Source organism: Condylura cristata, unplaced genomic scaffold (genome assembly GCF_000260355.1).
Source record: "Condylura cristata isolate star-nosed mole 26May11 unplaced genomic scaffold, ConCri1.0 scaffold00008, whole genome shotgun sequence".
Taxonomy (NCBI): domain Eukaryota; kingdom Metazoa; phylum Chordata; class Mammalia; order Eulipotyphla; family Talpidae; genus Condylura; species Condylura cristata.
The window spans coordinates 53,082,321-53,088,701 of NW_004567109.1; positions in this window are offsets into that span (position 1 = coordinate 53,082,321).

Genomic DNA, 6,381 nt, shown 5'->3' on the forward strand with positions numbered 1-6,381 from the left:
AGTATTCTTAAAGCTCCTATTTGTAATTTCCAAGCTAGGACTTTACTCCTATGGTCTCATATTGTTTTATTTTTTGAATTCTCCATCCTGTGCCACTGACTCATGCCACATTTCTCCATCCTGTGCCACTGATTCATGCCACACTTCATCCCTTCCTTCACAATCATCTACTCATCTCACCGAAGACATAGCCCTGAGTCATAAGACTCCTCTGTCTATAAATTAGGTTGTCTGGTCTCTGAATCTGTCTGGGTGAGTCAATCAATATCTCAGCCTCAAGATTCCTTGCTTTATCTTCTAAACTTCAGGAAATTGTGTTAGGTCACAAAAGTGCCTTTTTGTAAATTAAAAATGGGAGAATAGGCCCTCCCTGGTGGTGCAGCGGGTTAAAGCACAGCACTGAGAATCTAAAGCCGTTTCTGCATGAGTACAATTCCCGCCTGCCCTGGAGGTGACCACATACCACATGGTGTGGCAGACCTCTCCTGACCCGCCCGCTGCTCCCCTCAGCAGTCTACTTCGTAGATCTGCCTGTTCTGTTCCCCACTCTGTCTCTGGTGAAACCTCTCACCCCCCCTGAGCCTCTGGCCTGTACCCCAGTTCTGTATGCACACATAAATAAAAAATTTTAAAAAAAAAAATGGGAGAATACTGGCAATTCAGGTGGTTTGACCTAATACAGCCCTGGCTATAATTTTGACACACCAATGACCTCAAAAAGCTCCACCTATGAAATCTAAAAAGTCAAAAATCTTATTCTTGTCACAACATCCTCTGAGTTGTAGACTTACTACCCTATTGAGCTGACTCTGTAACTTCAACATAATCTCTCATCATTTATCTCTTTTCACTAAGTCAAGAATCACCTGAATATATAGCCCCTGTATGTCACTTCAAATATTCCCTGACAACACCTTCAATTACCTTATCTACTTATCACACTGCTCTTAAAAATCTCTAGCTTTTCACTAAGTATATTGTAAGTGTGCTTATGTCATTCATTTATCCATTTAATGGATTTCTTGAAGTGCTCACATTATGTCCCAATTGCTATGTTAGATTAGGATAAAATGGGAAAACAAGCCAGGTATGGCTTCTGCTTCCAAGGGAATTACAGCCAGCTGGCATACAAATAAGCAAACAATTATTAAGAAAGCAGAGGATGTAGGCACTATGTTAGGGGAAGCATCTATTTTAAGAATCAATGGTTTGGCAGCTAATCCACATATTACATCTGCCAGAGGAAGTAATGCTTCTCATGCTGCAGTGTCTTCATATAAAGTATAGAATTATGAGGAAAAAACAAGCCAAAGAAAAGAAAGAATATGCCCCGAATCAGTGAGGTCAAAGTGTGTATGAGTGTGAAGCTGGACTCCTGACAGTATCTAGTATGTAAACAAAGCTGGACTCCTAATAGTATCTAGTATGTAAAGTGAGTAAAATTTAACTGTAAAACAAAACAAAACCAAATGCTATTACATCTTCTATCTTGCACAAAATCTTCTGCCAGATGCCCTCTGGAGTGATTCTAGGAATCTAACTCTTCTCACTTACTTGATATCTAATGATATAAATATCAGCAAAATAAAATATAAGCATAAAGTATAATTTAAAAAATTATACTTTAAAAACAATACCAGACATATGGCCTCAAGTGACTTTACATGGTTTCAGACCTTTTGAAGGAATGCCACAATATTTCCAAAGATCATGTTTTCTAAGCACATTTGTAACAGTGAGTAATACAAGAGAAAACAATCAACAGAACTATGTTCAAGGAGGTTCCCATCAAATTTTCACAAAAACAATGAAAGTTGACAATCCAGGTAAGAATTAAAAGAATGATGTTAGGAAATTCATTCAATTAGAAAGACAGCAATGTTTAGTTCCTGCAATTGTGAAAGTTTATTAAATCAGGACCAGGCATCCCATGTAAAAATGGGAACAAATCAAATTGTTCTTCCTATCCTATTTTAGTTGTTAGTAAAGATAAATCTTTTCTTAAATTTCAATGGTAATTCAAATCCATAAGGGAAAAAAAAAACTCAGAAAACAAACAAAAAAATATGTCAAAAGGTATAAATTCCTATATATATATGTAACAAAAATTTAAATACAGAAAGTACAAACAATAAAAAAGTAAGTTTCACGACCTATTTTTACTATATTTCCAGGGTCACTTCCTAGGGCTTATTGTGTATCATTCCAGAAATAAACTAAACATCTACCTGTACACATAGATTATATGCTATGTTTTTAAAACACAAAAAGGAATGTAGTATACATACATTCTTGGCCTTATTTTTTATTTAATATTTCTTAGAGATCATTTGTTTTCAATTCAGAGTTGCCTCAGTCCTTTTCATGGCTGTGCATATTACATTATGTGTACATAAAATGTACAAATTCCTATGAGTCATGTGGATATAATGTACAGCACAGTAATGATAGTTAGTGATTCTGTGTTGTATTTGAAAGTTGCTTAGAGAGTATATCTTCCCAGGCAGAAGGGAAAATCCCTTCACTCCTCTGCGTTCTTGTACGGTAAACAGCACAGATTAATATCATGCAGAATTGTGATACAAAGTTCAAGTATAATTACCTCTGTATCAAGAATTTACATTTAATCTAAAATAAATTTAGCAACTGAGGATTTATATCAAAGAATATAAAAGGAGTTTGGAGCATGAGAAGAGAGAGAAGTAGTTCACATGAGGGAATGACTACATGAAAAGCTTTGCCTGGAGTTGTTTGCTCTGCCTGAAGATGGATTTCTCTGATAAAAAGGTTATTTTCTAGATATTTCCCTCAGTCTAGGTTATTCACATTCTTTAAGGTTATGGTAATAGTTTCTTCCAGGCCTTGTATAGCCTCCATTGACCTTTGTTCCACATACCAAGGTACCATATGCAGGAAGAAGCCAGCTCTGAACATCTTGGGAAAAAGCCTGTGAATTTTTTTTTTTTTTTGGTAGTGGTGGGGAGGGGACAGAATGACCCTACAACATTAAAGTAATCATCACAAGAAAAAAAAAATCAATTTTTTTGTAATGCTATATGGGAAGAGATGTTAACTAGACTTATTTGGCAATATATACAAATCTTGAACTACCTGAATTAATATAACATTAAATGCCAACTATAGCTCAATTAAAAAAGTAAAAATCATGTGGTGAGCTATAGCATGGACAGAATGATTCAAATGGCAGAAGGCATGCCACATTCACATGTGACTGAGGCAGGCACCAGACCACAGCTAATAACCACCCACAGGATGAGACAGTGGGACCCAGGGCAGTATATCAAGGATATAGGACACCAATTTATCTAGTAAATCCAGTAAACTAGACCTTACTGTCTAAGGCATGGAAAGAAAAATACACTACCACCATCATCCCACCAACCAGGGGTTGGGATGTGATGGAGAAAAAGAGGAGGAGGAAAGAGAAGTGAGCAGGATTTCAGGGCCTTAGCCAAGAAGAGAATAGAGTTAGATCACATCCAACATTATTTGCTGTATTATGTTTTTTTTTTTAAAGGTTCAATAATCCAAGTTTTTTTTTAATGTTTTTTTTTTTTTTTTTTTAAGATTTATTTATTTATTCATACAGAACTGGGGTACAGGCCAGAGGCTCAGGGACGGTGAGAGGCTTCACCAGAGACAAAGTGGGGAGCAGAACAGGCAGATTGACGAAGTACACTGCTGAGGGGAGCAGCGGGCGGGTCAGGAGAGGTCTGGCTCGCCATGTGGTCTCCTCCGGGGCAGGCGGCAGGCGGGAATCGAACTCATGCGGAAGTGGCTTCAGATTCTCAGTGCTGTGCTTTAACCCGCTGCGCCACCAGGGAGGGCCTGCTGTATTATGTTTTAATAATAATAGCAGCCCCAGTTTTTTTTACTAAGTTCTAGGCACTAAGTATTTTTACATAATCAGATCACGGCCCCCATAATATTTGACAATCCTAGGGCAAAAGTACAAACAGAGATAGTATCTAAACATGTCCACATAAGTCAGCTTAACAAGCTAACAAAGTGTATTTCTCTATTATCCTGACAAATATGCCTTCATAATAACTTGGTAATCCAGGTTCAAATTTTTCTATCTTGTTAAGGCCATGCTTGAATATAAAGCAACTTTTTTTTGTCCTGCCCTCCCTGACACTAATCCTGATGCTGAAGACATCTGCTCATAGATCTGGTTCCTTCTACCACCATATTAATCCTTGCCCTTTGTCCAATTCTCTAATCTGGAAGTGCATGCACCTGTGATGCAATTTGCCCTGGGGAGAACTAACCCCTGACACTAAGTCAGTTCTGACCCAAGCAGACCATGGAAGGAGGATCAGTTACTTATCAAGGAATTTCAGGTTTCAGACACATAGAGTGTGTGGTATCTAGAGAGGGTGGAGAGATGGTAGGAGAAAGGACCACTCACTGGGTAGTTCTAATTACTTGACCCTACTGTCTCCTCACTTAAGGGAAAGAGCATAGGATCAGGGTCATGCCTTAAGTAGTATTTAACCTGGAGTTGGATAAAATCTGGAGAATAACTCTTTAATCTGTTCACTACAGTCTCTCTTGAAACAGAAACCCAATTGCATTAGGTCAACACCGTACACACCTCAAATTTAAATATTTTCTCCCCCTATAGCCAAGAAACACTTCCAGGCAGATTCACTGACAGGTTGGGTCCAGAAACAAAGTTGTGATTATTTAATGCTATTCTTAAAACATTAGCTTGAGGAGAAGAAAGGTAGAAAATTATTACTACTACTTTCCCTAGTAGTAATAATTAGAATACCTAGAATAGTAAGAACACTATTACTGAATAGTAATATATAGAAAAGCTAATTTTTACTTAGTATCACTATGTTCTAGGACTGTTCTAAGAGTTTCTGCTATATTAGCTCATTTTTTTTTCTTCACAGAAACTCAGTGAATTGAGTTGTTAATATTACCCACATTTTACAAATGAAAAGCTGAGGTCAGTAGTGATCCAACATTCCTAAGAAAAGAAAGTCACACAGCTAGTGATAAAGTCACTAACATTTTTAACCCAGTGTGATTGCTTTAAGCCATCCCTTTTTATGCACCGAACCATCCCTGTATAGGTGAGGTCGAGTTGCAGAACTTGGGTAGAGTTAAACCAATCAACCCAGACAAGAGGATCAGTAAATATTTCTAGAATAATAGTACAGTGAACTCCAAATCATTTCAGGTTATCAGATATAAGTAACTAAAATTTTTATTAGCCAGTTTTTCTTGCATTTTATTTTTCAAGAATTTTTGATGTCCCCATGATCATCCTCATTTATTTAAAAATTATGTAACCAAAGATCCATATGCAGGAAGCACTTACTATTTAATTCATTGACCTGTATACCTTCCTTAACTATACTTATACCAGGAACCAGGAAACATGGGGAAAACCCCACTGACTAACAACTGTTACAAAGGACTGTTCAAGTTAAATTTATAATTGTTCATCAATCAAATCTGCTAACTCAGTGTACAGAGTTATTGCCTAGCTTGCTTGCATGTTTGTTTATTAATGCTGATTATATGGGCCAAATTTGCTATATAACATATTCTTGTTGTCTAGTTAGTTTTGTTTTGTTAATGTTTACTTCTAGATAGGACTGGATCTAAGCAGAAACACATGTATGAAATATGCATACCTGTTAGTGACTTAACAGCCCTGAAAACTAGCAGTACATAACCAAGGAAACACAAACTGAATATCCTTAGCACTAGGACTGATTTGACTCACTCAATTCCTTTATCTAACAGTGAAGGTATATTTGAGCCCTAGATTTCTATATGCTATGAGCAAGTCCCTGATTGGTAATGACAATGAAATCCACATTACTAAATTTAGAAAATATATGGAACATGACTTATCAAGCTAACAAAGATAGATTTTTTATTGAGTTGACATTGCTTTACATCACTGCTTATGATTTAGAGGTACCGGAGCACACCCTTTAGATGTACATTAATGACTACATCACACCCACCAACAAGGCATTGAACTTCCATCATCAAGGCACATTATGTCCCTCCACGCTTCGCATTCCACCTTCTCCTCCTCTCCTCCTCTCATGTCTATAGTCAGATTTCTAGGGCTTGTTATTGTTTTACTTCTGTCTGATTTCTTTGTTCTATTTCTCTGTATTCCAAGTGAAAGTGAAACTGAACTATCCAATGTGAGTCTTTCCCCTTCTGACTTAATTTTGCTCCACATCTCTCTAGTTCACTGAGCTAAGTAATATACAAGTGTTTCCTTCATCTAAAACTTGTGGTTCCAGAGATAAAGTATGTTTTCCTTTAGAAACAACCAGTTTGCTTAAGAACAACCTTAGGAATTTTAAGTCTCTTCTGAAA